The sequence below is a fragment of the Aulostomus chinensis genome, chromosome 15 (assembly GCF_037954235.1).
Source record: "Aulostomus chinensis isolate RoL2024-O1b breed Wild chromosome 15, RoL_Achi_v1.0, whole genome shotgun sequence".
NCBI lineage: Eukaryota > Metazoa > Chordata > Actinopteri > Syngnathiformes > Aulostomidae > Aulostomus > Aulostomus chinensis.
In genome coordinates this window covers 2,753,021-2,777,020 of record NC_141334.1, presented here as the reverse complement: position 1 = coordinate 2,777,020, position 24,000 = coordinate 2,753,021, and the positions used below count along the sequence as shown (strand labels likewise).

Below are 24,000 nucleotides of genomic sequence, written 5' to 3'. Positions count from 1 at the left end.
GGAGGTCTGTAGGTGTTAGTACCAGAAATCCTTAGGTTGCTGGTTCAACTCCGGCTCGAAGGAGGTGTTTTGCCATAGTACCCTCTTACCTCTGTGCGTGTATCAGGTCAAGGTCAGGCTCCTCCATGTCCCATGAAGCAATGAGATGTATCAAGGTCTGTGTCAATCTGGAACCCACCAGTCTGTGATGGTTTATTGTGCATTGAGAGGTCATGTGTTTTAAACGGGTATTGTTGGACCAAATCTTGGTTTTCTGGCACATTTTCCCATGTTCATTTGACAATTCCGACAAAAAAAACGCCAAAACTCAAAGTTGGACGTTAAATGAAGCAGCAATGCAACAGCTGAATTAGTTCAACTGCTGTGTTTCCCTTCGATAGCTCAGTTGGTAGAGCGGAGGACTGTAGGTGTTAGTACCAGGAATCCTTAGGTCGCTGGTTCAACTCCGGCTCGAAGGAGGTGTTTTGCCATATTACCCTCTTCCCTCTGTGCGTGTATCAGGTCAAGGTCAGGCTCCTCCATGTCCCATGAAGCAATGAGATGTATCAAGGTCTGTGTCAATCTGGAACCCACCAGTCTGTGATGGTTTATTGTGTATTGAGAGGTCATGTGTTTTAAAGCGGGTATTGTTGGACCAAATCTTGGTTTTCTGGCACATTTTCCCATGTTCATTTGACAATTTCGACAAAAAAAACGCCAAAACTCAAAGTTGGACGTTAAATGAAGCAGCAATGCAACAGCTGAATTAGTTCAACTGCTGTGTTTCCCTTCGATAGCTCAGTTGATAGAGCGGAGGACTGTAGGTGTTAATACCAGGAATCCTTAGGTCGCTGGTTCAACTCCGGCTCGAAGGATTTTTTGCGCCAGTACCCTCTTCCCTCTGTGCGTGTATCAGGTCAAGGTCAGGCTCCTCCATGTCCCATGAAGCAATGAGATGTATCAAGGTCTGTGTCAATCTGGAACCCACCAGTCTGTGATGGTTAATTGTGTATTGAGAGGTCATGTATTTTAAAGCGGAATTGTTGGACTAAATCTTGGTTTTCTGGCACATTTTCCCATGTTCATTTGACAATTTCGACAAAAAAAACGCCAAAACTCAAAGTTGGACGTTAAATGAAGCAGCAATGCAACAGCTGAATTAGTTCAACTGCTGTGTTTCCCTTCGATAGCTCAGTTGGTAGAGCGGAGGACTGTAGGTGTTAGTACCAGGAATCCTTAGGTCGCTGGTTCAACTCCGGCTCGAAGGAGGTGTTTTGCGCCAGTACCCTCTTCCCTCTGTGCGTGTATCAGGTCAAGGTCAGGCTCCTCCATGTCCCATGAAGCAATGAGATGTATCAAGGTCTGTGTCAATCTGGAACCCACCAGTCTGTGATGGTTTATTGTGTATTGAGAGGTCATGTGTTTTAAAGCGGAATTGTTGGACTAAATCTTGGTTTTCTGGCACATTTTCCCATGTTCATTTGACAATTTCGACAAAAAAAACGCCAAAACTCAAAATTGGACGTTAAATGAAGCAGCAATGCAACAGCTGAATTAGTTCAACTGCTGTGTTTCCCTTCGATAGCTCAGTTGGTAGAGCGGAGGACTGTAGGTGTTAGTACCAGGAATCCTTAGGTCGCTGGTTCAACTCCGGCTCGAAGGAGGTGTTTTGCGCGAGTACCCTCTTCCCTCTGTGCGTGTATCAGGTCAAGGTCAGGTTCCTCCATGTCCCATGAAGCAATGAGATGTATCAAGGTCTGTGTCAATCTGGAACCCACCAGTCTGTGATGGTTTATTGTGTATTGAGAGGTCATGTGTTTTAAAGCGGGTATTGTCGGACCAAATCTTGGTTTTCTGGCACATTTTCCCATGTTCATTTGACAATTTCGACAAAAAAACGCCAAAACTCAAAGTTGGACGTAAAATCAAACAGCAATGCAACAGCTGAATTAGTTCAACTGCTGTGTTTCTCTTCGATAGCTCAGTTTGTACAGCGGAGGTCTGTAGGTGTTAGTACCAGAAATCCTTAGGTTGCTGGTTCAACTCCGGCTCGAAGGAGGTGTTTTGCCATAGTACCCTCTTACCTCTGTGCGTGTATCAGGTCAAGGTCAGGCTCCTCCATGTCCCATGAAGCAATGAGATGTATCAAGGTCTGTGTCAATCTGGAACCCACCAGTCTGTGATGGTTTATTGTGCATTGAGAGGTCATGTGTTTTAAACGGGTATTGTTGGACCAAATCTTGGTTTTCTGGCACATTTTCCCATGTTCATTTGACAATTTCGACAAAAAAAAACGCCAAAACTCAAAGTTGGACGTAAAATCAAACAGCAATGCAACAGCTGAATTAGTTCAACTGCTGTGTTTCCCTTCGATAGCTCAGTTGGTAGAGAGGAGGACTGTAGGTGTTAGTACCAGGAATCCTTAGGTCGCTGGTTCAACTCCGGCTCGAAGGAGGTGTTTTGCCATAGTACCCTCTTCCCTCTGTGCGTGTATCAGGTCAAGGTCAGGCTCCTCCATGTCCCATGAAGCAATGAGATGTATCAAGGTCTGTGTCAATCTGGAACCCACCAGTTTGTGATGGTTTATTGTGCATTGAGAGGTCATGTGTTTTAAAGCGGGTATTGTTGGACCAAATCTTGGTTTTCTGGCACATTTTCCCTTGTTCATTTGACAATTTCGACAAAAAAACGCCAAAAATTCAAAATTGGACGTTAAATGAAGCAGCAATGCAACAGCTGAATTAATTCAACTGCTGTGTTTCCCTTTGATAGCTCAGTTGGTAGAGCGGAGGACTGTAGGTGTTAGTACCAGAAATCCTTAGGTCGCTGGTTCAACTCCGGCTCGAAGGAGGTGTTTTGCCATAGTACCCTCTTCCCTCTGTGCGTGTATCAGGTCAAGGTCAGGCTCCTCCATGTCCCATGAAGCAATGAGATGTATCAAGGTCTGTGTCAATCTGGAACCCACCAGTCTGTGATGGTTTATTGTGTATTGAGAGGTCATGTGTTTTAAACGGGTATTGTTGGACCAAATCTTGGTTTTCTGGCACATTTTCCCATGTTCATTTGACAATTTCGACAAAAAAAAACGCCAAAACTCAAAGTTGGACGTAAAATCAAACAGCAATGCAACAGCTGAATTAGTTCAACTGCTGTGTTTCCCTTCGATAGCTCAGTTGGTAGAGCGGAGGACTGTAGGTGTTATTACCAGGAATCCTTAGGTCGCTGGTTCAACTCCGGCTCGAAGGAGGTGTTTTGCGCCAGTACCCTCTTCCCTCTGTGCGTGTATCAGGTCAAGGTCAGGCTCCTCCATGTCCCATGAAGCAATGAGATGTATCAAGGTCTGTGTCAATCTGGAACCCACCAGTCTGTGATGGTTTATTGTGCATTGAGAGGTCATGTGTTTTAAAGCGGGTATTGTCGGACCAAATCTTGGTTTTCTGGCACATTTTCCCATGTTCATTTGACAATTTCGACAAAAAAAACGCCAAAACTCAAAGTTGGACGTAAAATCAAACAGCAATGCAACAGCTGAATTAGTTCAACTGCTGTGTTTCCCTTCGATAGCTCAGTTGGTAGAGCGGAGGACTGTAGGTGTTAGTACCAGGAATCCTTAGGTCGCTGGTTCAACTCCGGCTCGAAGGAGGTGTTTTGCGCGAGTACCCTCTTCCCTCTGTGCGTGTATCAGGTCAAGGTCAGGCTCCTCCATGTCCCATGAAGCAATGAGATGTATCAAGGTCTGTGTCAATCTGGAACCCACCAGTCTGTGATGGTTAATTGTGTATTGAGAGGTCATGTGTTTTAAAGCGGAATTGTTGGACTAAATCTTGGTTTTCTGGCACATTTTCCCATGTTCATTTGACAATTTCGACAAAAAAAACGCCAAAACTCAAAGTTGGACGTTAAATGAAGCAGCAATGCAACAGCTGAATTAGTTCAACTGCTGTGTTTCCCTTCGATAGCTCAGTTGGTAGAGCGGAGGACTGTAGGTGTTAGTACCAGGAATCCTTAGGTCGCTGGTTCAACTCCGGCTCGAAGGAGGTGTTTTGCCATATTACCCTCTTCCCTCTGTGCGTGTATCAGGTCAAGGTCAGGCTCCTCCATGTCCCATGAAGCAATGAGATGTATCAAGGTCTGTGTCAATCTGGAACCCACCAGTCTGTGATGGTTTATTGTGTATTGAGAGGTCATGTGTTTTAAAGCGGGTATTGTTGGACCAAATCTTGGTTTTCTGGCACATTTTCCCATGTTCATTTGACAATTTCGACAAAAAAAACGCCAAAACTCAAAGTTGGACGTTAAATGAAGCAGCAATGCAACAGCTGAATTAGTTCAACTGCTGTGTTTCCCTTCGATAGCTCAGTTGATAGAGCGGAGGACTGTAGGTGTTAATACCAGGAATCCTTAGGTCGCTGGTTCAACTTCGGCTCGAAGGAGGTGTTTTGCGCCAGTACCCTCTTCCCTCTGTGCGTGTATCAGGTCAAGGTCAGGCTCCTCCATGTCCCATGCAGCAATGAGATGTATCAAGGTCTGTGTCAATCTGGAACCCACCAGTCTGTGATGGTTAATTGTGTATTGAGAGGTCATGTGTTTTAAAGCGGAATTGTTGGACCAAATCTTGGTTTTCTGGCACATTTTCCCATGTTCATTTGACAATTTCGACAAAAAAAACGCCAGAACTCAAAGTTGGACGTAAAATCCAACAGCAATGCAACAGCTGAATTAGTTCAACTGCTGTGTTTACCTTCGATAGCTCAGTTGGTAGAGCGGAGGACTGTAGGTGTTAGTACCAGGAATCCTTAGGTCGCTGGTTCAACTCCGGCTCGAAGGAGGTATTTTGCGCGAGTACCCTCTTCCCTCTGTGCGTGTATCAGGTCAAGGTCAGGCTCCTCCATGTCCCATGAAGCAATGAGATGTATCAAGGTCTGTGTCAATCTGGAACCCACCAGTCTGTGATGGTTTATTGTGTATTGAGAGGTCATGTGTTTTAAAGCGGGTATTGTCGGACCAAATCTTGGTTTTCTGGCACATTTTCCCATGTTCATTTGACAATTTCGACAAAAAAACGCCAAAACTCAAAGTTGGACGTAAAATCAAACAGCAATGCAACAGCTGAATTAGTTCAACTGCTGTGTTTCTCTTCGATAGCTCAGTTTGTACAGCGGAGGTCTGTAGGTGTTAGTACCAGAAATCCTTAGGTTGCTGGTTCAACTCCGGCTCGAAGGAGGTGTTTTGCCATAGTACCCTCTTACCTCTGTGCGTGTATCAGGTCAAGGTCAGGCTCCTCCATGTCCCATGAAGCAATGAGATGTATCAAGGTCTGTGTCAATGTGGAACCCACCAGTCTGTGATGGTTTATTGTGTATTGAGAGGTCATGTGTTTTAAACGGGTATTGTTGGACCAAATCTTGGTTTTCTGGCACATTTTCCCATGTTCATTTGACAATTTCGACAAAAAAAAACGCCAAAACTCAAAGTTGGACGTAAAATCAAACAGCAATGCAACAGCTGAATTAGTTCAACTGCTGTGTTTCCCTTCGATAGCTCAGTTGGTAGAGCGGAGGACTGTAGGTGTTATTACCAGGAATCCTTAGGTCGCTGGTTCAACTCCGGCTCGAAGGAGGTGTTTTGCGCCAGTACCCTCTTCCCTCTGTGCGTGTATCAGGTCAAGGTCAGGCTCCTCCATGTCCCATGAAGCAATGAGATGTATCAAGGTCTGTGTCAATCTGGAACCCACCAGTCTGTGATGGTTTATTGTGCATTGAGAGGTCATGTGTTTTAAAGCGGGTATTGTCGGACCAAATCTTGGTTTTCTGGCACATTTTCCCATGTTCATTTGACAATTTCGACAAAAAAAACGCCAAAACTCAAAGTTGGACGTAAAATCAAACAGCAATGCAACAGCTGAATTAGTTCAACTGCTGTGTTTCCCTTCGATAGCTCAGTTGGTAGAGCGGAGGACTGTAGGTGTTAGTACCAGGAATCCTTAGGTCGCTGGTTCAACTCCGGCTCGAAGGAGGTGTTTTGCGCGAGTACCCTCTTCCCTCTGTGCGTGTATCAGGTCAAGGTCAGGCTCCTCCATGTCCCATGAAGCAATGAGATGTATCAAGGTCTGTGTCAATCTGGAACCCACCAGTCTGTGATGGTTAATTGTGTATTGAGAGGTCATGTGTTTTAAAGCGGAATTGTTGGACTAAATCTTGGTTTTCTGGCACATTTTCCCATGTTCATTTGACAATTCCGACAAAAAAAACGCCAAAACTCAAAGTTGGACGTTAAATGAAGCAGCAATGCAACAGCTGAATTAGTTCAACTGCTGTGTTTCCCTTCGATAGCTCAGTTGGTAGAGCGGAGGACTGTAGGTGTTAGTACCAGGAATCCTTAGGTCGCTGGTTCAACTCCGGCTCGAAGGAGGTGTTTTGCCATATTACCCTCTTCCCTCTGTGCGTGTATCAGGTCAAGGTCAGGCTCCTCCATGTCCCATGAAGCAATGAGATGTATCAAGGTCTGTGTCAATCTGGAACCCACCAGTCTGTGATGGTTTATTGTGTATTGAGAGGTCATGTGTTTTAAAGCGGGTATTGTTGGACCAAATCTTGGTTTTCTGGCACATTTTCCCATGTTCATTTGACAATTTCGACAAAAAAAACGCCAAAACTCAAAGTTGGACGTTAAATGAAGCAGCAATGCAACAGCTGAATTAGTTCAACTGCTGTGTTTCCCTTCGATAGCTCAGTTGATAGAGCGGAGGACTGTAGGTGTTAATACCAGGAATCCTTAGGTCGCTGGTTCAACTCCGGCTCGAAGGATTTTTTGCGCCAGTACCCTCTTCCCTCTGTGCGTGTATCAGGTCAAGGTCAGGCTCCTCCATGTCCCATGAAGCAATGAGATGTATCAAGGTCTGTGTCAATCTGGAACCCACCAGTCTGTGATGGTTAATTGTGTATTGAGAGGTCATGTATTTTAAAGCGGAATTGTTGGACTAAATCTTGGTTTTCTGGCACATTTTCCCATGTTCATTTGACAATTTCGACAAAAAAAACGCCAAAACTCAAAGTTGGACGTTAAATGAAGCAGCAATGCAACAGCTGAATTAGTTCAACTGCTGTGTTTCCCTTCGATAGCTCAGTTGGTAGAGCGGAGGACTGTAGGTGTTAGTACCAGGAATCCTTAGGTCGCTGGTTCAACTCCGGCTCGAAGGAGGTGTTTTGCCATATTACCCTCTTCCCTCTGTGCGTGTATCAGGTCAAGGTCAGGCTCCTCCATGTCCCATGAAGCAATGAGATGTATCAAGGTCTGTGTCAATCTGGAACCCACCAGTCTGTGATGGTTTATTGTGCATTGAGAGGTCATGTGTTTTAAACGGGTATTGTTGGACCAAATCTTGGTTTTCTGGCACATTTTCCCATGTTCATTTGACAATTTCGACAAAAAAAACGCCAGAACTCAAAGTTGGACGTAAAATCCAACAGCAATGCAACAGCTGAATTAGTTCAACTGCTGTGTTTCCCTTCGATAGCTCAGTTGGTAGAGCGGAGGACTGTAGGTGTTAGTACCAGGAATCCTTAGGTCGCTGGTTCAACTCCGGCTCGAAGGAGGTGTTTTGCGCGAGTACCCTCTTCCCTCTGTGCGTGTATCAGGTCAAGGTCAGGCTCCTCCATGTCCCATGAAGCAATGAGATGTATCAAGGTCTGTGTCAATCTGGAACCCACCAGTCTGTGATGGTTAATTGTGTATTGAGAGGTCATGTATTTTAAAGCGGAATTGTTGGACTAAATCTTGGTTTTCTGGCACATTTTCCCATGTTCATTTGACAATTTCGACAAAAAAAACGCCAAAACTCAAAGTTGGACGTTAAATGAAGCAGCAATGCAACAGCTGAATTAGTTCAACTGCTGTGTTTCCCTTCGATAGCTCAGTTGGTAGAGCGGAGGACTGTAGGTGTTAGTACCAGGAATCCTTAGGTCGCTGGTTCAACTCCGGCTCGAAGGAGGTGTTTTGCGCCAGTACCCTCTTCCCTCTGTGCGTGTATCAGGTCAAGGTCAGGCTCCTCCATGTCCCATGAAGCAATGAGATGTATCAAGGTCTGTGTCAATCTGGAACCCACCAGTCTGTGATGGTTTATTGTGTATTGAGAGGTCATGTGTTTTAAAGCGGAATTGTTGGACTAAATCTTGGTTTTCTGGCACATTTTCCCATGTTCATTTGACAATTTCGACAAAAAAAACGCCAAAACTCAAAATTGGACGTTAAATGAAGCAGCAATGCAACAGCTGAATTAGTTCAACTGCTGTGTTTCCCTTCGATAGCTCAGTTGGTAGAGCGGAGGACTGTAGGTGTTAGTACCAGGAATCCTTAGGTCGCTGGTTCAACTCCGGCTCGAAGGAGGTGTTTTGCGCGAGTACCCTCTTCCCTCTGTGCGTGTATCAGGTCAAGGTCAGGTTCCTCCATGTCCCATGAAGCAATGAGATGTATCAAGGTCTGTGTCAATCTGGAACCCACCAGTCTGTGATGGTTTATTGTGTATTGAGAGGTCATGTGTTTTAAAGCGGGTATTGTCGGACCAAATCTTGGTTTTCTGGCACATTTTCCCATGTTCATTTGACAATTTCGACAAAAAAACGCCAAAACTCAAAGTTGGACGTAAAATCAAACAGCAATGCAACAGCTGAATTAGTTCAACTGCTGTGTTTCTCTTCGATAGCTCAGTTTGTACAGCGGAGGTCTGTAGGTGTTAGTACCAGAAATCCTTAGGTTGCTGGTTCAACTCCGGCTCGAAGGAGGTGTTTTGCCATAGTACCCTCTTACCTCTGTGCGTGTATCAGGTCAAGGTCAGGCTCCTCCATGTCCCATGAAGCAATGAGATGTATCAAGGTCTGTGTCAATCTGGAACCCACCAGTCTGTGATGGTTTATTGTGCATTGAGAGGTCATGTGTTTTAAACGGGTATTGTTGGACCAAATCTTGGTTTTCTGGCACATTTTCCCATGTTCATTTGACAATTTCGACAAAAAAAAACGCCAAAACTCAAAGTTGGACGTAAAATCAAACAGCAATGCAACAGCTGAATTAGTTCAACTGCTGTGTTTCCCTTCGATAGCTCAGTTGGTAGAGAGGAGGACTGTAGGTGTTAGTACCAGGAATCCTTAGGTCGCTGGTTCAACTCCGGCTCGAAGGAGGTGTTTTGCCATAGTACCCTCTTCCCTCTGTGCGTGTATCAGGTCAAGGTCAGGCTCCTCCATGTCCCATGAAGCAATGAGATGTATCAAGGTCTGTGTCAATCTGGAACCCACCAGTCTGTGATGGTTTATTGTGCATTGAGAGGTCATGTGTTTTAAAGCGGGTATTGTTGGACCAAATCTTGGTTTTCTGGCACATTTTCCCTTGTTCATTTGACAATTTCGACAAAAAAACGCCAAAAATTCAAAATTGGACGTTAAATGAAGCAGCAATGCAACAGCTGAATTAATTCAACTGCTGTGTTTCCCTTTGATAGCTCAGTTGGTAGAGCGGAGGACTGTAGGTGTTAGTACCAGAAATCCTTAGGTCGCTGGTTCAACTCCGGCTCGAAGGAGGTGTTTTGCCATAGTACCCTCTTCCCTCTGTGCGTGTATCAGGTCAAGGTCAGGCTCCTCCATGTCCCATGAAGCAATGAGATGTATCAAGGTCTGTGTCAATCTGGAACCCACCAGTCTGTGATGGTTTATTGTGTATTGAGAGGTCATGTGTTTTAAACGGGTATTGTTGGACCAAATCTTGGTTTTCTGGCACATTTTCCCATGTTCATTTGACAATTTCGACAAAAAAAAACGCCAAAACTCAAAGTTGGACGTAAAATCAAACAGCAATGCAACAGCTGAATTAGTTCAACTGCTGTGTTTCCCTTCGATAGCTCAGTTGGTAGAGCGGAGGACTGTAGGTGTTATTACCAGGAATCCTTAGGTCGCTGGTTCAACTCCGGCTCGAAGGAGGTGTTTTGCGCCAGTACCCTCTTCCCTCTGTGCGTGTATCAGGTCAAGGTCAGGCTCCTCCATGTCCCATGAAGCAATGAGATGTATCAAGGTCTGTGTCAATCTGGAACCCACCAGTCTGTGATGGTTTATTGTGCATTGAGAGGTCATGTGTTTTAAAGCGGGTATTGTCGGACCAAATCTTGGTTTTCTGGCACATTTTCCCATGTTCATTTGACAATTTCGACAAAAAAAACGCCAAAACTCAAAGTTGGACGTAAAATCAAACAGCAATGCAACAGCTGAATTAGTTCAACTGCTGTGTTTCCCTTCGATAGCTCAGTTGGTAGAGCGGAGGACTGTAGGTGTTAGTACCAGGAATCCTTAGGTCGCTGGTTCAACTCCGGCTCGAAGGAGGTGTTTTGCGCGAGTACCCTCTTCCCTCTGTGCGTGTATCAGGTCAAGGTCAGGCTCCTCCATGTCCCATGAAGCAATGAGATGTATCAAGGTCTGTGTCAATCTGGAACCCACCAGTCTGTGATGGTTAATTGTGTATTGAGAGGTCATGTGTTTTAAAGCGGAATTGTTGGACTAAATCTTGGTTTTCTGGCACATTTTCCCATGTTCATTTGACAATTTCGACAAAAAAAACGCCAAAACTCAAAGTTGGACGTTAAATGAAGCAGCAATGCAACAGCTGAATTAGTTCAACTGCTGTGTTTCCCTTCGATAGCTCAGTTGGTAGAGCGGAGGACTGTAGGTGTTAGTACCAGGAATCCTTAGGTCGCTGGTTCAACTCCGGCTCGAAGGAGGTGTTTTGCCATATTACCCTCTTCCCTCTGTGCGTGTATCAGGTCAAGGTCAGGCTCCTCCATGTCCCATGAAGCAATGAGATGTATCAAGGTCTGTGTCAATCTGGAACCCACCAGTCTGTGATGGTTTATTGTGTATTGAGAGGTCATGTGTTTTAAAGCGGGTATTGTTGGACCAAATCTTGGTTTTCTGGCACATTTTCCCATGTTCATTTGACAATTTCGACAAAAAAAACGCCAAAACTCAAAGTTGGACGTTAAATGAAGCAGCAATGCAACAGCTGAATTAGTTCAACTGCTGTGTTTCCCTTCGATAGCTCAGTTGATAGAGCGGAGGACTGTAGGTGTTAATACCAGGAATCCTTAGGTCGCTGGTTCAACTTCGGCTCGAAGGAGGTGTTTTGCGCCAGTACCCTCTTCCCTCTGTGCGTGTATCAGGTCAAGGTCAGGCTCCTCCATGTCCCATGCAGCAATGAGATGTATCAAGGTCTGTGTCAATCTGGAACCCACCAGTCTGTGATGGTTAATTGTGTATTGAGAGGTCATGTGTTTTAAAGCGGAATTGTTGGACCAAATCTTGGTTTTCTGGCACATTTTCCCATGTTCATTTGACAATTTCGACAAAAAAAACGCCAGAACTCAAAGTTGGACGTAAAATCCAACAGCAATGCAACAGCTGAATTAGTTCAACTGCTGTGTTTACCTTCGATAGCTCAGTTGGTAGAGCGGAGGACTGTAGGTGTTAGTACCAGGAATCCTTAGGTCGCTGGTTCAACTCCGGCTCGAAGGAGGTATTTTGCGCGAGTACCCTCTTCCCTCTGTGCGTGTATCAGGTCAAGGTCAGGCTCCTCCATGTCCCATGAAGCAATGAGATGTATCAAGGTCTGTGTCAATCTGGAACCCACCAGTCTGTGATGGTTTATTGTGTATTGAGAGGTCATGTGTTTTAAAGCGGGTATTGTCGGACCAAATCTTGGTTTTCTGGCACATTTTCCCATGTTCATTTGACAATTTCGACAAAAAAACGCCAAAACTCAAAGTTGGACGTAAAATCAAACAGCAATGCAACAGCTGAATTAGTTCAACTGCTGTGTTTCCCTTCGATAGCTCAGTTGGTAGAGAGGAGGACTGTAGGTGTTAGTACCAGGAATCCTTAGGTCGCTGGTTCAACTCCGGCTCGAAGGAGGTGTTTTGCCATAGTACCCTCTTCCCTCTGTGCGTGTATCAGGTCAAGGTCAGGCTCCTCCATGTCCCATGAAGCAATGAGATGTATCAAGGTCTGTGTCAATCTGGAACCCACCAGTCTGTGATGGTTTATTGTGCATTGAGAGGTCATGTGTTTTAAAGCGGGTATTGTTGGACCAAATCTTGGTTTTCTGGCACATTTTCCCTTGTTCATTTGACAATTTCGACAAAAAAACGCCAAAAATTCAAAATTGGACGTTAAATGAAGCAGCAATGCAACAGCTGAATTAATTCAACTGCTGTGTTTCCCTTTGATAGCTCAGTTGGTAGAGCGGAGGACTGTAGGTGTTAGTACCAGAAATCCTTAGGTCGTTGGTTCAACTCCGGCTCGAAGGAGGTGTTTTGCCATAGTACCCTCTTCCCTCTGTGCGTGTATCAGGTCAAGGTCAGGCTCCTCCATGTCCCATGAAGCAATGAGATGTATCAAGGTCTGTGTCAATGTGGAACCCACCAGTCTGTGATGGTTTATTGTGTATTGAGAGGTCATGTGTTTTAAACGGGTATTGTTGGACCAAATCTTGGTTTTCTGGCACATTTTCCCATGTTCATTTGACAATTTCGACAAAAAAAAACGCCAAAACTCAAAGTTGGACGTAAAATCAAACAGCAATGCAACAGCTGAATTAGTTCAACTGCTGTGTTTCCCTTCGATAGCTCAGTTGGTAGAGCGGAGGACTGTAGGTGTTATTACCAGGAATCCTTAGGTCGCTGGTTCAACTCCGGCTCGAAGGAGGTGTTTTGCGCCAGTACCCTCTTCCCTCTGTGCGTGTATCAGGTCAAGGTCAGGCTCCTCCATGTCCCATGAAGCAATGAGATGTATCAAGGTCTGTGTCAATCTAGAACCCACCAGTCTGTGATGGTTTATTGTGCATTGAGAGGTCATGTGTTTTAAAGCGGGTATTGTCGGACCAAATCTTGGTTTTCTGGCACATTTTCCCATGTTCATTTGACAATTTCGACAAAAAAAACGCCAAAACTCAAAGTTGGACGTAAAATCAAACAGCAATGCAACAGCTGAATTAGTTCAACTGCTGTGTTTCCCTTCGATAGCTCAGTTGGTAGAGCGGAGGACTGTAGGTGTTAGTACCAGGAATCCTTAGGTCGCTGGTTCAACTCCGGCTCGAAGGAGGTGTTTTGCGCGAGTACCCTCTTCCCTCTGTGCGTGTATCAGGTCAAGGTCAGGCTCCTCCATGTCCCATGAAGCAATGAGATGTATCAAGGTCTGTGTCAATCTGGAACCCACCAGTCTGTGATGGTTTATTGTGCATTGAGAGGTCATGTGTTTTAAAGCGGGTATTGTTGGACCAAATCTTGGTTTTCTGGCACATTTTCCCATGTTCATTTGACAATTTCGACAAAAAAAACGCCAAAACTCAAAGTTGGACGTTAAATGAAGCAGCAATGCAACAGCTGAATTAGTTCAACTGCTGTGTTTCCCTTCGATAGCTCAGTTGGTAGAGCGGAGGACTGTAGGTGTTAGTACCAGGAATCCTTAGGTCGCTGGTTCAACTCCGGCTCGAAGGAGGTGTTTTGCCATATTACCCTCTTCCCTCTGTGCGTGTATCAGGTCAAGGTCAGGCTCCTCCATGTCCCATGAAGCAATGAGATGTATCAAGGTCTGTGTCAATCTGGAACCCACCAGTCTGTGATGGTTTATTGTGTATTGAGAGGTCATGTGTTTTAAAGCGGGTATTGTTGGACCAAATCTTGGTTTTCTGGCACATTTTCCCATGTTCATTTGACAATTTCGACAAAAAAAACGCCAAAACTCAAAGTTGGACGTTAAATGAAGCAGCAATGCAACAGCTGAATTAGTTCAACTGCTGTGTTTCCCTTCGATAGCTCAGTTGATAGAGCGGAGGACTGTAGGTGTTAATACCAGGAATCCTTAGGTCGCTGGTTCAACTTCGGCTCGAAGGAGGTGTTTTGCGCCAGTACCCTCTTCCCTCTGTGCGTGTATCAGGTCAAGGTCAGGCTCCTCCATGTCCCATGAAGCAATGAGATGTATCAAGGTCTGTGTCAATCTGGAACCCACCAGTCTGTGATGGTTAATTGTGTATTGAGAGGTCATGTGTTTTAAAGCGGAATTGTTGGACCAAATCTTGGTTTTCTGGCACATTTTCCCATGTTCATTTGACAATTTCGACAAAAAAAACGCCAGAACTCAAAGTTGGACGTAAAATCCAACAGCAATGCAACAGCTGAATTAGTTCCACTGCTGTGTTTACCTTCGATAGCTCAGTTGGTAGAGCGGAGGACTGTAGGTGTTAGTACCAGGAATCCTTAGGTCGCTGGTTCAACTCCGGCTCGAAGGAGGTATTTTGCGCGAGTACCCTCTTCCCTCTGTGCGTGTATCAGGTCAAGGTCAGGCTCCTCCATGTCCCATGAAGCAATGAGATGTATCAAGGTCTGTGTCAATCTGGAACCCACCAGTCTGTGATGGTTTATTGTGTATTGCGAGGTCATGTGTTTTAAACGGGTATTGTTGGACCAAATCTTGGTTTTCTGGCACATTTTCCCATGTTCATTTGACAATTTCGACAAAAAAAACGCCAAAACTCAAAGTTGGACGTTAAATGAAGCAGCAATGCAACAGCTGAATTAGTTCAACTGCTGTGTTTCCCTTCGATAGCTCAGTTGGTAGAGCGGAGGACTGTAGGTGTTAGTACCAGGAATCCTTAGGTCGCTGGTTCAACTCCGGCTCGAAGGAGGTGTTTTGCGCCAGTACCCTCTTCCCTCTGTGCGTGTATCAGGTCAAGGTCAGGCTCCTCCATGTCCCATGAAGCAATGAGATGTATCAAGGTCTGTGTCAATCTGGAACCCACCAGTCTGTGATGGTTTATTGTGTATTGAGAGGTCATGTGTTTTAAAGCGGAATTGTTGGACTAAATCTTGGTTTTCTGGCACATTTTCCCATGTTCATTTGACAATTTCGACAAAAAAAACGCCAAAACTCAAAGTTGGACGTTAAATGAAGCAGCAATGCAACAGCTGAATTAGTTCAACTGCTGTGTTTCCCTTCGATAGCTCAGTTGGTAGAGCGGAGGACTGTAGGTGTTAGTACCAGGAATCCTTAGGTCGCTGGTTCAACTCCGGCTCGAAGGAGGTGTTTTGCGCGAGTACCCTCTTCCCTCTGTGCGTGTATCAGGTCAAGGTCAGGCTCCTCCATGTCCCATGAAGCAATGAGATGTATCAAGGTCTGTGTCAATCTGGAACCCACCAGTCTGTGATGGTTTAGTGTGTATTGAGAGGTCATGTGTTTTAAAGCGGTATTGTTGGACCAAATCTTGGTTTTCTGGCACATTTTCCCATGTTCATTTGACAATTTCGACAAAAAAAACGCCAAAACTCAAAGTTGGACGTTAAATGAAGCAGCACTGCAACAGCTGAATTAGTTCCACTGCTGTGTTTCCCTTCGATAGCTCAGTTGGTAGAGCGGAGGACTGTAGGTGTTAGTACCAGAAATCCTTAGGTCGCTGGTTCAACTCCGGCTCGAAGGAGGTGTTTTGCCATATTACCCTCTTCCCTCTTTGCGTGTATCAGGTCAAGGTCAGGCTCCTCCATGTCCCATGAAGCAATGAGATGTATCAAGGTCTGTGTCAATCTGGAACCCACCAGTCTGTGATGGTTTATTGTGTATTGAGAGGTCATGTGTTTTAAACGGGTATTGTTGGACCAAATCTTGGTTTTCTGGCACATTTTCCCATGTTCATTTGACAATTTCGACAAAAAAAACGCCAAAACTCAAAGTTGGACGTAAAATGAAGCAGCAATGCAACAGCTGAATTAATTCAACTGCTGTGTTTCCCTTCGATAGCTCAGTTGGTAGAGCGGAGGACTGTAGGTGTTAGTACCAGGAATCCTTAGGTCGCTGGTTCAACTCCGGCTCGAAGGAGGTGTTTTGCGCGAGTACCCTCTTCCCTCTGTGCGTGTATCAGGTCAAGGTCAGGCTCCTCCATGTCCCATGAAGCAATGAGATGTATCAAGGTCTGTGTCAATCTGGAACCCACCAGTCTGTGATGGTCTATTGTGTATTGAGAGGTCATGTGTTTTAAACGGGTATTGTTGGACCAAATCTTGGTTTTCTGGCACATTTTCCCATGTTCATTTGACAATTTCGACAAAAAAAACGCCAAAACTCAAAGTTGGACGTTAAATGAAGCAGCAATGCAACAGCTGAATTAGTTCAGCTGCTGTGTTTCCCTTCGATAGCTCCGTTGGTAGAGCGGAGGACTGTAGGTGTTAGTACCAGGAATCCTTAGGTCGCTGGTTCAACTCCGGCTCGAAGGAGGTTTTTTGCCATATTACCCTCTTCCCTCTGTGCGTGTATCAGGTCAAGGTCAGGCTCCTCCATGTCCCATGAAGCAATGAGATGTATCAAGGTCTGTGTCAATCTGGAACCCACCAGTCTGTGATGGTTTATTGTGTATTGAGAGGTCATGTGTTTTAAACGGGTATTGTTGGACCAAATCTTGGTTTTCTGGCACATTTTCCCATGTTCATTTGACAATTTCGACAAAAAAAACGCCAAAACTCAAAGTTGGACGTAAAATCAAACAGCAATGCAACAGCTGAATTAGTTCAACTGCTGTGTTTCCCTTCGATATCTCAGTTGGTAGAGCGGAGGACTGTAGGTCTTAGTACCAGGAATCCTTTGGTCGCTGGTTCAACTCCGGCTCGAAGGAGGTGTTTTGCGCGAGTACCCTCTTCCCTCTGTGCGTGTATCAGGTCAAGGTCAGGCTCCGTCATGTCCCATGACGCAATGAGATGTATCAAGGTCTGTGTCAATCTGGAACCCACCAGTCTGTGATGGTTTATTGTGCATTGAGAGGTCATGTGTTTTAAAGCGGGTATTGTTGGACCAAATCTTGGTTTTCTGGCACATTTTCCCATGATCATTTGACAATTTCGACAAAAAAAACGCCAAAACTCAAAGTTGGACGTTAAATGAAGCAGCAATGCAACAGCTGAATTAGTTCAACTGCTGTGTTTCCCTTCGATAGCTCAGATGGTAGAGCGGAGGACTGTAGGTGTTAGTACCAGGAATCCTTAGGTCGCTGGTTCAACTCCGGCTCGAAGGAGGTGTTTTGCCATATTACCCTCTTCCCTCTTTGCGTGTATCAGGTCAAGGTCAGGCTCCTCCATGTCCCATGAAGCAATGAGATGTATCAAGGTCTGTGTCAATCTGGAACCCACCAGTCTGTGATGGTTTATTGTGTATTGAGAGGTCATGTGTTTTAAAGCGGAATTGTTGGACTAAATCTTGGTTTTCTGTCACATTTTCCCATGTTCATTTGACAATTTCGACAAAAAAAACGCCAAAACTCAAAGTTGGACGTTAAATGAAGCAGCAATGCAACAGCTGAATTAGTTCAACTGCTGTGTTTCCCTTCGATAGCTCAGTTGGTAGAGTGGAGGACTGTAGGTGTTAGTACCAGGAATCCTTAGGTCGCTGGTTCAACTCCGGCTCGAAGGAGGTGTTTTGCGCGAGTACCCTCTTCCCTCTGTGCGTGTATCAGGTCAAGGTCAGGCTCCTCCATGTCCCATGAAGCAATGAGATGTATCAAGGTCTGTGTCAATCTGGAACCCACCAGTCTGTGATGGTTTAGTGTGTATTGAGAGGTCATGTGTTTTAAAGCGGTATTGTTGGACCAAATCTTGGTTTTCTGGCACATTTTCCCATGTTCATTTGACAATTTCGACAAAAAAAACGCCAAAACTCAAAGTTGGACGTTAAATGAAGCAGCACTGCAACAGCTGAATTAGTTCCACTGCTGTGTTTCCCTTCGATAGCTCACTTGGTAGAGCGGAGGACTGTAGGTGTTAGTACCAGAAATCCTTAGGTCGCTGGTTCAACTCCGGCTCGAAGGAGGTGTTTTGCCATATTACCCTCTTCCCTCTTTGCGTGTATCAGGTCAAGGTCAGGCTCCTCCATGTCCCATGAAGCAATGAGATGTATCAAGGTCTGTGTCAATCTGGAACCCACCAGTCTGTGATGGTTTATTGTGTATTGAGAGGTCATGTGTTTTAAACGGGTATTGTTGGACCAAATCTTGGTTTTCTGGCACATTTTCCCATGTTCATTTGACAATTTCGACAAAAAAAACGCCAAAACTCAAAGTTGGACGTAAAATGAAGCAGCAATGCAACAGCTGAATTCGTTCAACTGCTGTGTTTCCCTTCGATAGCTCAGTTGGTAGAGCGGAGGACTGTAGGTGTTAGTACCAGGAATCCTTAGGGCTGGTTCAACTCCGGCTCGAAGGAGGTGTTTTGCCATAGTACCCTCTTCCCTCTGTGCGTGTATCAGGTCAAGGTCAGGCTCCTCCATGTCCCATGAAGCAATGAGATGTATCAAGGTCTGTGTCAATCTGGAACCCACCAGTCTGTGATGGTCTATTGTGTATTGAGAGGTCATGTGTTTTAAACGGGTATTGTTGGACCAAATCTTGGTTTTCTGGCACATTTTCCCATGTTCATTTGACAATTTCGACAAAAAAAACGCCAAAACTCAAAGTTGGACGTTAAATGAAGCAGCAATGCAACAGCTGAATTAGTTCAGCTGCTGTGTTTCCCTTCGATAGCTCAGTTGGTAGAGCGGAGGACTGTAGGTGTTAGTACCAGGAATCCTTAGGTCGCTGGTTCAACTCCGGCTCGAAGGAGGTTTTTTGCCATATTACCCTCTTCCCTCTGTGCGTGTATCAGGTCAAGGTCAGGCTCCTCCATGTCCCATGAAGCAATGAGATGTATCAAGGTCTGTGTCAATCTGGAACCCACCAGTCTGTGATGGTTAATTGTGTATTGAGAGGTCATGTGTTTTAAAGCGGGTATTGTTGGACTAAATCTTGGTTTTCTGGCACATTTTCCCATGTTCATTTGACAATTTCGACAAAAAAAACGCCAAAACTCAAAGTTGGACGTAAAATGAAGCAGCAATGCAACAGCTGAATTAGTTCAACTGCGGTGTTTCCCTTCGATAGCTCAGTTGGTAGAGCGGAGGACTGTAGGTGTTAGTACCAGGAATCCTTAGGTCGCTGGTTCAACTCTGGCTCGAAGGAGGTGTTTTGCCATATTACCCTCTTCCCTCTGTGCGTGTATCAGGTCAAGGTCAGGCTCCTCCATGTCCCATGAAGCAATGAGATGTATCAAGGTCTGTGTCAATCTGGAACCCACCAGTCTGTGATGGTTTATTGTGTATTGCGAGGTCATGTGTTTTAAACGGGTATTGTTGGACCAAATCTTGGTTTTCTGGCACATTTTCCCATGTTCATTTGACAATTTCGACAAAAAAAACGCCAAAACTCAAAGTTGGACGTTAAATGAAGCAGCAATGCAACAGCTGAATTAGTTCAACTGCTGTGTTTCCCTTCGATAGCTCAGTTGGTAGAGCGGAGGACTGTAGGTGTTAGTACCAGGAATCCTTAGGTCGCTGGTTCAACTCCGGCTCGAAGGAGGTGTTTTGCCATATTACCCTCTTCCCTCTGTGCGTGTATCAGGTCAAGGTCAGGCTCCTCCATGTCCCATGAAGCAATGAGATGTATCAAGGTCTGTGTCAATCTGGAACCCACCAGTCTGTGATGGTTTATTGTGTATTGAGAGGTCATGTGTTTTAAACGGGTATTGTTGGACCAAATCTTGGTTTTCTGGCACATTTTCCCATGTTCATTTGACAATTTCGACAAAAAAAACGCCAAAACTCAAAGTTGGACGTTAAATGAAGCAGCAATGCAACAGCTGAATTAGTTCAACTGCTGTGTTTCCCTTCGATAGCTCAGTTGGTAGAGTGGAGGACTGTAGGTGTTAGTACCAGGAATCCTTAGGTCGCTGGTTCAACTCCGGCTCGAAGGAGGTGTTTTGCGCGAGTTCCCTCTTCCCTCTGTGCGTGTATCAGGTCAAGGTCAGGCTCCTCCATGTCCCATGAAGCAATGAGATGTATCAAGGTCTGTGTCAATCTGGAACCCACCAGTCTGTGATGGTTTATTGTGTATTGAGAGGTCATGTGTTTTAAACGGGTATTGTTGGACCAAATCTTGGTTTTCTGGCACATTTTCCCATGTTCATTTGACAATTTCGACAAAAAAAACGCCAAAACTCAAAGTTGGACGTAAAATCAAACAGCAATGCAACAGTTGAATTAGTTCATCTGCTGTGTTTCCCTTCGATAGCTCAGTTGGTAGAGCGGAGGACTGTAGGTGTTAGTACCAGGAATCCTTAGGTCGCTGGTTCAACTCCGGCTCGAAGGAGGTGTTTTGCGCGAGTACCCTCTTCCCTCTGTGCGTGTATCAGGTCAAGGTCAGGCTCCTCCATGTCCCATGAAGCAATGAGATGTATCAAGGTCTGTGTCAATCTGGAACCCACCAGTCTGTGATGGTTTGTTGTGTATTGAGAGGTCACGTGTTTTAAAGCGGGTATTGTTGGACCAAATCTTGGTTTTCTGGCACATTTTCCCATGTTCATTTGACAATTTCGACAAAAAAAACGCCAAAACTCAAAGTTGGACGTTAAATGAAGCAGCAATGCAACAGCTGAATTAGTTCACCTGCTGTGTTTCCCTTCGATAGCTCAGTTGGTAGAGCGGAGGACTGTAGGTGTTAGTACCAGGAATCCTTAGGTCGCTGGTTCAACTCCGGCTCGAAGGAGGTGTTTTGCGCGAGTACCCTCTTCCCTCTGTGCGTGTATCAGGTCAAGGTCAGGCTCCTCCATGTCCCATGAAGCAATGAGATGTATCAAGGTCTGTGTCAATCTGGAACCCACCAGTCTGTGATGGTTTATTGTGCATTGAGAGGTCATGTGTTTTAAAGCAGTATTGTTGGACCAAATCTTGGTTTTCTGGCACATTTTCCCATGTTTATTTTCAAATTTTGACCAAAAAAAATCCAAAAACTCAAAGTTGGACGTAAAATTAAGCAGCAATCCAACAGTTGAATTAATTCATTTATTGTGTTTCCCTTCGATGGCTCAGTTGGTAGAGCGGAGGACTGCAGGTGTTCGTACCAGGAATCCTCAGGTCGCTGGTTGAACTCCGGCTCAAAGGACGTGTTTTTTACCCTTTTTCAGTCAAGACAGAATTCTTCCATTTTTGAATGTTCCAGGCTTTCCATCTTTCTCTTCAGCAAGTGTTACTTCCTTACGTCGCTTTTTGTTTTTTTTCATACGAAGTCATCGTCCCCCCCAAAGCAGTGAAGGGAAGGGAAACATTTTCATCTTCATCTTCATCAGAATTCTCGCTGACTCATTAATTTTTAATCTTTTGTGTTGGTGGGATAAACAGAAATATGAGGCGTCCAGTATGGTTGTTCCAAAACAGCACCTGAGTGATGTCAGAAGGCTCATTGCCTTTTATAGCTCTTTTCTTTTGCCCATTTGTAAAACAGCATGTTTTTTTTTTTGTTGACAAGTTTCCATGTCCTGAAGCCATCGTTTGTCTTTCCGTCATCAGTTTTTATGAATAATTACAGCTTTATGAAATCATTTTTGGTTCAGTTTAAAAGCTGAATTAGGTTTGGAAGATTGCTCAGGTTCAGTGGAGGTTTGCTGCTCGCTTCACTTTGTGTCTGTAATGAAGCCTGCAGCCTCTCGGGGACGCTCACAGCACTCACTGTGTATTATGTGTCTTCGGTGAAGGAGGGAGGACTTGATCAGCCTCCACTGCTGGTGTGTAATGAGATTTCAGTTCACACTTCGGTCTCTTAATCCCGTTTTCATTGTTCTTTTACTAGTAATTGGATGCAAATGTATTCTGCTGCTGGGGGGTTGAACAGAAAACACACACATACACAATGGCGTTTTTTATTTAAATCTCTTTCACGCTTTGTTTAAATCACTTTTTAAACAAATGTTATTCCCTTTTTCTTAGTTTTGTTATCACATTTGAAGATATATAGGTTTTATTTTTCGGTTGCAGTTTTTCTTTTCCCAGGTCTTTCACTCAGCGCACTGGAAGGAGGATATTTTCCCATTTTATGTTTTGATTTATCCGTTGATGTATGATCCAGCAGACCATCCATCCACTCATCTATTGATCTCTCCATCCATCCAGCAGCTCCAGCAGAGGAACGCAGAACCCTACCCACATGATGGGGATCTTAGTCCTCCCAGTCCAGTGTGTAATACAATCTGTCCGCCTGGTCCTCTGTCTGACCGGCTGCCTTTGTGATAGCGCCACCTAGTGGCAATAGGAGATTACTTTTTTTTAACAGTTCATGTCCTCCTGGTGGGTTGACCAGATCTGCCTCAGAAGTGCTCAGAAACAGAAGAACTTGGTGATGGGTTCCTGTGTAGAGTTTTGTCAAAAGGTGTTACTGTGGTGAGGTGGACATGTTTGATATTTGTCCATAGAACAAGAAACTATAGTAACTGCATCCATGGTCGTAATAACTGGATCCATATCGTAGTAACTGGATCCATTGTTGTAATAACTGGATCCATGGTCGCAATAACTGGATCCATGGTCGTAATAACTGGATCCAGGGTCGTAATAACTGGATCCATGGTCGTAGTAACTGGATCCATATCGTAGTAACTGGATCCATGGTTGTAATAACTGGATCCATGGTCGTAATAACTGGATCCATATCGTAGTAACTGGATCCATTGTTGTAATAACTGGATCCATGGTCGTAATAACTGGATCCATGGTCGTAATAACTGGATCCATGGTCGTAATAACTGGATCCTTGGTCGTAGTAACTGGATCCATGGTCGTAATAACTGAATCCAGGGTCGTAATAACTGGATCCATGGTTGTAGTAACTGGATCCATGGTTGTTATAACTGGATCCATTGTCGTAATAACTGGATCCATGGTCGTAATAACTGGATCCATGGTCGTAATAACTGGATCCATGGTCGTAATAACTGGATCCATAGTTGTAATAATTGGATCCATGGTCGTAATAACTGGATCCATGGTCGTAATAACTGGATCCATAGTTGTAATAATTGGATCCATGGTCGTAATAACTGGATCCATGGTCGTAATAATTGGATCCATGGTCGTAATAATTGGATCCATGGTCGTAATAACTGGAACCATAGTTGTAATAATTGGATCCATGGTCGTAATAATTGGATCCATGGTCGTAATAATTGGATCCATGGTCGTAATAACTGGATCCATGGTCGTAATAACTGGATCCATAGTTGTAATAATTGGATCCATGGTCGTAATAACTGGATCCATGGTCGTAATAACTGGATCCATGGTCGTAATAACTGGATCCATAGTTGTAATAATTGGATCCATGGTCGTAATAACTGGATCCATGGTCGTAATAACTGGATCCATAGTTGTAATAATTGGATCCATGGTCGTAATAACTGGATCCATAGTCGTAATAATTGGATCCATGGTCGTAATAATTGGATCCATGGTCGTAATAACTGGAACCATAGTTGTAATAATTGGATCCATGGTTGTAATAATTGGATCCATGGTCGTAATAATTGGATCCATGGTCGTAATAACTGGATCCATGGTCGTAATAACTGGATCCATAGTTGTAATAATTGGATCCATGGTCGTAATAATTGGATCCATGGTTGTAGTAACTGGATCCATGGTCGTAATAACTGGATCCATGGTCGTAATAACTGGATCCATAATTGTAATAATTGGATCCATGGTCGTAATAATTGGATCCATGGTCGTAATAATTGGATCCATGGTCGTAATAACTGGAACCATGGTCGTAATAATTGGATCCATGTTCGTAATAACTGGATCCATAGTTGTAATAATTGGATCCATGGTCGTAATAATTGGATCCATGGTCGTAATAATTGGATCCATGGTTGTAATAATTGGATCCATGGTCGTAATAATTGGATCCATGGTCGTAATAACTGGATCCATGGTCGTAATAACTGGATCCATAGTTGTAATAATTGGATCCATGGTCGTAATAATTGGATCCATGGTTGTAGTAACTGGATCCATGGTCGTAATAACTGGATCCATGGTCGTAATAACTGGATCCATAATTGTAATAATTGGATCCATGGTCGTAATAATTGGATCC

The 24,000-nt window shown here is 44.4% G+C and overlaps 1 protein-coding gene and 50 non-coding genes across 53 annotated transcripts in view; all 51 read left to right on the top strand.

The window, feature by feature from the left end:
- Nucleotides 1–24,000, top strand: part of LOC147248223 (rap1 GTPase-activating protein 2-like) — a 78,398-nt gene that overhangs the window by 26,016 nt on the left and 28,382 nt on the right. The window lies entirely within an intron of this gene.
- trnay-gua (transfer RNA tyrosine (anticodon GUA)) lies at nucleotides 371–458 on the top strand. The gene is given in 2 exon segments: nucleotides 371–407; nucleotides 423–458. It is a non-coding gene; the product is annotated as a tRNA-Tyr (tRNA).
- trnay-gua (transfer RNA tyrosine (anticodon GUA)) lies at nucleotides 767–854 on the top strand. Its single transcript is given in 2 exon segments — nucleotides 767–803; nucleotides 819–854. It is a non-coding gene; the product is annotated as a tRNA-Tyr (tRNA).
- On the top strand, nucleotides 1,160–1,247 carry trnay-gua (transfer RNA tyrosine (anticodon GUA)). Its single transcript is given in 2 exon segments — nucleotides 1,160–1,196; nucleotides 1,212–1,247. It is a non-coding gene; the product is annotated as a tRNA-Tyr (tRNA).
- trnay-gua (transfer RNA tyrosine (anticodon GUA)) lies at nucleotides 1,555–1,642 on the top strand. The gene is given in 2 exon segments: nucleotides 1,555–1,591; nucleotides 1,607–1,642. It is a non-coding gene; the product is annotated as a tRNA-Tyr (tRNA).
- trnay-gua (transfer RNA tyrosine (anticodon GUA)) lies at nucleotides 2,346–2,433 on the top strand. The gene is given in 2 exon segments: nucleotides 2,346–2,382; nucleotides 2,398–2,433. It is a non-coding gene; the product is annotated as a tRNA-Tyr (tRNA).
- trnay-gua (transfer RNA tyrosine (anticodon GUA)) lies at nucleotides 2,742–2,829 on the top strand. Its single transcript is given in 2 exon segments — nucleotides 2,742–2,778; nucleotides 2,794–2,829. It is a non-coding gene; the product is annotated as a tRNA-Tyr (tRNA).
- On the top strand, nucleotides 3,138–3,225 carry trnay-gua (transfer RNA tyrosine (anticodon GUA)). Its single transcript is given in 2 exon segments — nucleotides 3,138–3,174; nucleotides 3,190–3,225. It is a non-coding gene; the product is annotated as a tRNA-Tyr (tRNA).
- Nucleotides 3,534–3,621, top strand: trnay-gua (transfer RNA tyrosine (anticodon GUA)). Its single transcript is given in 2 exon segments — nucleotides 3,534–3,570; nucleotides 3,586–3,621. It is a non-coding gene; the product is annotated as a tRNA-Tyr (tRNA).
- On the top strand, nucleotides 3,929–4,016 carry trnay-gua (transfer RNA tyrosine (anticodon GUA)). The gene is given in 2 exon segments: nucleotides 3,929–3,965; nucleotides 3,981–4,016. It is a non-coding gene; the product is annotated as a tRNA-Tyr (tRNA).
- trnay-gua (transfer RNA tyrosine (anticodon GUA)) lies at nucleotides 4,325–4,412 on the top strand. The gene is given in 2 exon segments: nucleotides 4,325–4,361; nucleotides 4,377–4,412. It is a non-coding gene; the product is annotated as a tRNA-Tyr (tRNA).
- trnay-gua (transfer RNA tyrosine (anticodon GUA)) lies at nucleotides 4,720–4,807 on the top strand. Its single transcript is given in 2 exon segments — nucleotides 4,720–4,756; nucleotides 4,772–4,807. It is a non-coding gene; the product is annotated as a tRNA-Tyr (tRNA).
- Nucleotides 5,511–5,598, top strand: trnay-gua (transfer RNA tyrosine (anticodon GUA)). Its single transcript is given in 2 exon segments — nucleotides 5,511–5,547; nucleotides 5,563–5,598. It is a non-coding gene; the product is annotated as a tRNA-Tyr (tRNA).
- trnay-gua (transfer RNA tyrosine (anticodon GUA)) lies at nucleotides 5,907–5,994 on the top strand. Its single transcript is given in 2 exon segments — nucleotides 5,907–5,943; nucleotides 5,959–5,994. It is a non-coding gene; the product is annotated as a tRNA-Tyr (tRNA).
- On the top strand, nucleotides 6,302–6,389 carry trnay-gua (transfer RNA tyrosine (anticodon GUA)). The gene is given in 2 exon segments: nucleotides 6,302–6,338; nucleotides 6,354–6,389. It is a non-coding gene; the product is annotated as a tRNA-Tyr (tRNA).
- trnay-gua (transfer RNA tyrosine (anticodon GUA)) lies at nucleotides 6,698–6,785 on the top strand. The gene is given in 2 exon segments: nucleotides 6,698–6,734; nucleotides 6,750–6,785. It is a non-coding gene; the product is annotated as a tRNA-Tyr (tRNA).
- Nucleotides 7,091–7,178, top strand: trnay-gua (transfer RNA tyrosine (anticodon GUA)). The gene is given in 2 exon segments: nucleotides 7,091–7,127; nucleotides 7,143–7,178. It is a non-coding gene; the product is annotated as a tRNA-Tyr (tRNA).
- Nucleotides 7,486–7,573, top strand: trnay-gua (transfer RNA tyrosine (anticodon GUA)). Its single transcript is given in 2 exon segments — nucleotides 7,486–7,522; nucleotides 7,538–7,573. It is a non-coding gene; the product is annotated as a tRNA-Tyr (tRNA).
- On the top strand, nucleotides 7,881–7,968 carry trnay-gua (transfer RNA tyrosine (anticodon GUA)). Its single transcript is given in 2 exon segments — nucleotides 7,881–7,917; nucleotides 7,933–7,968. It is a non-coding gene; the product is annotated as a tRNA-Tyr (tRNA).
- Nucleotides 8,276–8,363, top strand: trnay-gua (transfer RNA tyrosine (anticodon GUA)). Its single transcript is given in 2 exon segments — nucleotides 8,276–8,312; nucleotides 8,328–8,363. It is a non-coding gene; the product is annotated as a tRNA-Tyr (tRNA).
- Nucleotides 9,067–9,154, top strand: trnay-gua (transfer RNA tyrosine (anticodon GUA)). Its single transcript is given in 2 exon segments — nucleotides 9,067–9,103; nucleotides 9,119–9,154. It is a non-coding gene; the product is annotated as a tRNA-Tyr (tRNA).
- On the top strand, nucleotides 9,463–9,550 carry trnay-gua (transfer RNA tyrosine (anticodon GUA)). Its single transcript is given in 2 exon segments — nucleotides 9,463–9,499; nucleotides 9,515–9,550. It is a non-coding gene; the product is annotated as a tRNA-Tyr (tRNA).
- On the top strand, nucleotides 9,859–9,946 carry trnay-gua (transfer RNA tyrosine (anticodon GUA)). Its single transcript is given in 2 exon segments — nucleotides 9,859–9,895; nucleotides 9,911–9,946. It is a non-coding gene; the product is annotated as a tRNA-Tyr (tRNA).
- trnay-gua (transfer RNA tyrosine (anticodon GUA)) lies at nucleotides 10,255–10,342 on the top strand. The gene is given in 2 exon segments: nucleotides 10,255–10,291; nucleotides 10,307–10,342. It is a non-coding gene; the product is annotated as a tRNA-Tyr (tRNA).
- On the top strand, nucleotides 10,650–10,737 carry trnay-gua (transfer RNA tyrosine (anticodon GUA)). Its single transcript is given in 2 exon segments — nucleotides 10,650–10,686; nucleotides 10,702–10,737. It is a non-coding gene; the product is annotated as a tRNA-Tyr (tRNA).
- trnay-gua (transfer RNA tyrosine (anticodon GUA)) lies at nucleotides 11,046–11,133 on the top strand. The gene is given in 2 exon segments: nucleotides 11,046–11,082; nucleotides 11,098–11,133. It is a non-coding gene; the product is annotated as a tRNA-Tyr (tRNA).
- trnay-gua (transfer RNA tyrosine (anticodon GUA)) lies at nucleotides 11,441–11,528 on the top strand. The gene is given in 2 exon segments: nucleotides 11,441–11,477; nucleotides 11,493–11,528. It is a non-coding gene; the product is annotated as a tRNA-Tyr (tRNA).
- On the top strand, nucleotides 11,836–11,923 carry trnay-gua (transfer RNA tyrosine (anticodon GUA)). The gene is given in 2 exon segments: nucleotides 11,836–11,872; nucleotides 11,888–11,923. It is a non-coding gene; the product is annotated as a tRNA-Tyr (tRNA).
- Nucleotides 12,232–12,319, top strand: trnay-gua (transfer RNA tyrosine (anticodon GUA)). Its single transcript is given in 2 exon segments — nucleotides 12,232–12,268; nucleotides 12,284–12,319. It is a non-coding gene; the product is annotated as a tRNA-Tyr (tRNA).
- On the top strand, nucleotides 12,628–12,715 carry trnay-gua (transfer RNA tyrosine (anticodon GUA)). Its single transcript is given in 2 exon segments — nucleotides 12,628–12,664; nucleotides 12,680–12,715. It is a non-coding gene; the product is annotated as a tRNA-Tyr (tRNA).
- On the top strand, nucleotides 13,024–13,111 carry trnay-gua (transfer RNA tyrosine (anticodon GUA)). The gene is given in 2 exon segments: nucleotides 13,024–13,060; nucleotides 13,076–13,111. It is a non-coding gene; the product is annotated as a tRNA-Tyr (tRNA).
- Nucleotides 13,420–13,507, top strand: trnay-gua (transfer RNA tyrosine (anticodon GUA)). The gene is given in 2 exon segments: nucleotides 13,420–13,456; nucleotides 13,472–13,507. It is a non-coding gene; the product is annotated as a tRNA-Tyr (tRNA).
- trnay-gua (transfer RNA tyrosine (anticodon GUA)) lies at nucleotides 13,816–13,903 on the top strand. The gene is given in 2 exon segments: nucleotides 13,816–13,852; nucleotides 13,868–13,903. It is a non-coding gene; the product is annotated as a tRNA-Tyr (tRNA).
- trnay-gua (transfer RNA tyrosine (anticodon GUA)) lies at nucleotides 14,211–14,298 on the top strand. The gene is given in 2 exon segments: nucleotides 14,211–14,247; nucleotides 14,263–14,298. It is a non-coding gene; the product is annotated as a tRNA-Tyr (tRNA).
- Nucleotides 14,606–14,693, top strand: trnay-gua (transfer RNA tyrosine (anticodon GUA)). The gene is given in 2 exon segments: nucleotides 14,606–14,642; nucleotides 14,658–14,693. It is a non-coding gene; the product is annotated as a tRNA-Tyr (tRNA).
- Nucleotides 15,001–15,088, top strand: trnay-gua (transfer RNA tyrosine (anticodon GUA)). Its single transcript is given in 2 exon segments — nucleotides 15,001–15,037; nucleotides 15,053–15,088. It is a non-coding gene; the product is annotated as a tRNA-Tyr (tRNA).
- trnay-gua (transfer RNA tyrosine (anticodon GUA)) lies at nucleotides 15,396–15,483 on the top strand. The gene is given in 2 exon segments: nucleotides 15,396–15,432; nucleotides 15,448–15,483. It is a non-coding gene; the product is annotated as a tRNA-Tyr (tRNA).
- trnay-gua (transfer RNA tyrosine (anticodon GUA)) lies at nucleotides 15,791–15,878 on the top strand. Its single transcript is given in 2 exon segments — nucleotides 15,791–15,827; nucleotides 15,843–15,878. It is a non-coding gene; the product is annotated as a tRNA-Tyr (tRNA).
- On the top strand, nucleotides 16,186–16,273 carry trnay-gua (transfer RNA tyrosine (anticodon GUA)). Its single transcript is given in 2 exon segments — nucleotides 16,186–16,222; nucleotides 16,238–16,273. It is a non-coding gene; the product is annotated as a tRNA-Tyr (tRNA).
- Nucleotides 16,581–16,668, top strand: trnay-gua (transfer RNA tyrosine (anticodon GUA)). Its single transcript is given in 2 exon segments — nucleotides 16,581–16,617; nucleotides 16,633–16,668. It is a non-coding gene; the product is annotated as a tRNA-Tyr (tRNA).
- trnay-gua (transfer RNA tyrosine (anticodon GUA)) lies at nucleotides 16,977–17,064 on the top strand. Its single transcript is given in 2 exon segments — nucleotides 16,977–17,013; nucleotides 17,029–17,064. It is a non-coding gene; the product is annotated as a tRNA-Tyr (tRNA).
- trnay-gua (transfer RNA tyrosine (anticodon GUA)) lies at nucleotides 17,372–17,459 on the top strand. The gene is given in 2 exon segments: nucleotides 17,372–17,408; nucleotides 17,424–17,459. It is a non-coding gene; the product is annotated as a tRNA-Tyr (tRNA).
- On the top strand, nucleotides 17,767–17,854 carry trnay-gua (transfer RNA tyrosine (anticodon GUA)). Its single transcript is given in 2 exon segments — nucleotides 17,767–17,803; nucleotides 17,819–17,854. It is a non-coding gene; the product is annotated as a tRNA-Tyr (tRNA).
- On the top strand, nucleotides 18,162–18,247 carry trnay-gua (transfer RNA tyrosine (anticodon GUA)). The gene is given in 2 exon segments: nucleotides 18,162–18,198; nucleotides 18,214–18,247. It is a non-coding gene; the product is annotated as a tRNA-Tyr (tRNA).
- trnay-gua (transfer RNA tyrosine (anticodon GUA)) lies at nucleotides 18,555–18,642 on the top strand. Its single transcript is given in 2 exon segments — nucleotides 18,555–18,591; nucleotides 18,607–18,642. It is a non-coding gene; the product is annotated as a tRNA-Tyr (tRNA).
- On the top strand, nucleotides 18,951–19,038 carry trnay-gua (transfer RNA tyrosine (anticodon GUA)). Its single transcript is given in 2 exon segments — nucleotides 18,951–18,987; nucleotides 19,003–19,038. It is a non-coding gene; the product is annotated as a tRNA-Tyr (tRNA).
- trnay-gua (transfer RNA tyrosine (anticodon GUA)) lies at nucleotides 19,346–19,433 on the top strand. The gene is given in 2 exon segments: nucleotides 19,346–19,382; nucleotides 19,398–19,433. It is a non-coding gene; the product is annotated as a tRNA-Tyr (tRNA).
- Nucleotides 19,741–19,828, top strand: trnay-gua (transfer RNA tyrosine (anticodon GUA)). The gene is given in 2 exon segments: nucleotides 19,741–19,777; nucleotides 19,793–19,828. It is a non-coding gene; the product is annotated as a tRNA-Tyr (tRNA).
- Nucleotides 20,136–20,223, top strand: trnay-gua (transfer RNA tyrosine (anticodon GUA)). Its single transcript is given in 2 exon segments — nucleotides 20,136–20,172; nucleotides 20,188–20,223. It is a non-coding gene; the product is annotated as a tRNA-Tyr (tRNA).
- On the top strand, nucleotides 20,532–20,619 carry trnay-gua (transfer RNA tyrosine (anticodon GUA)). The gene is given in 2 exon segments: nucleotides 20,532–20,568; nucleotides 20,584–20,619. It is a non-coding gene; the product is annotated as a tRNA-Tyr (tRNA).
- On the top strand, nucleotides 20,928–21,015 carry trnac-gca (transfer RNA cysteine (anticodon GCA)). The gene is given in 2 exon segments: nucleotides 20,928–20,964; nucleotides 20,980–21,015. It is a non-coding gene; the product is annotated as a tRNA-Cys (tRNA).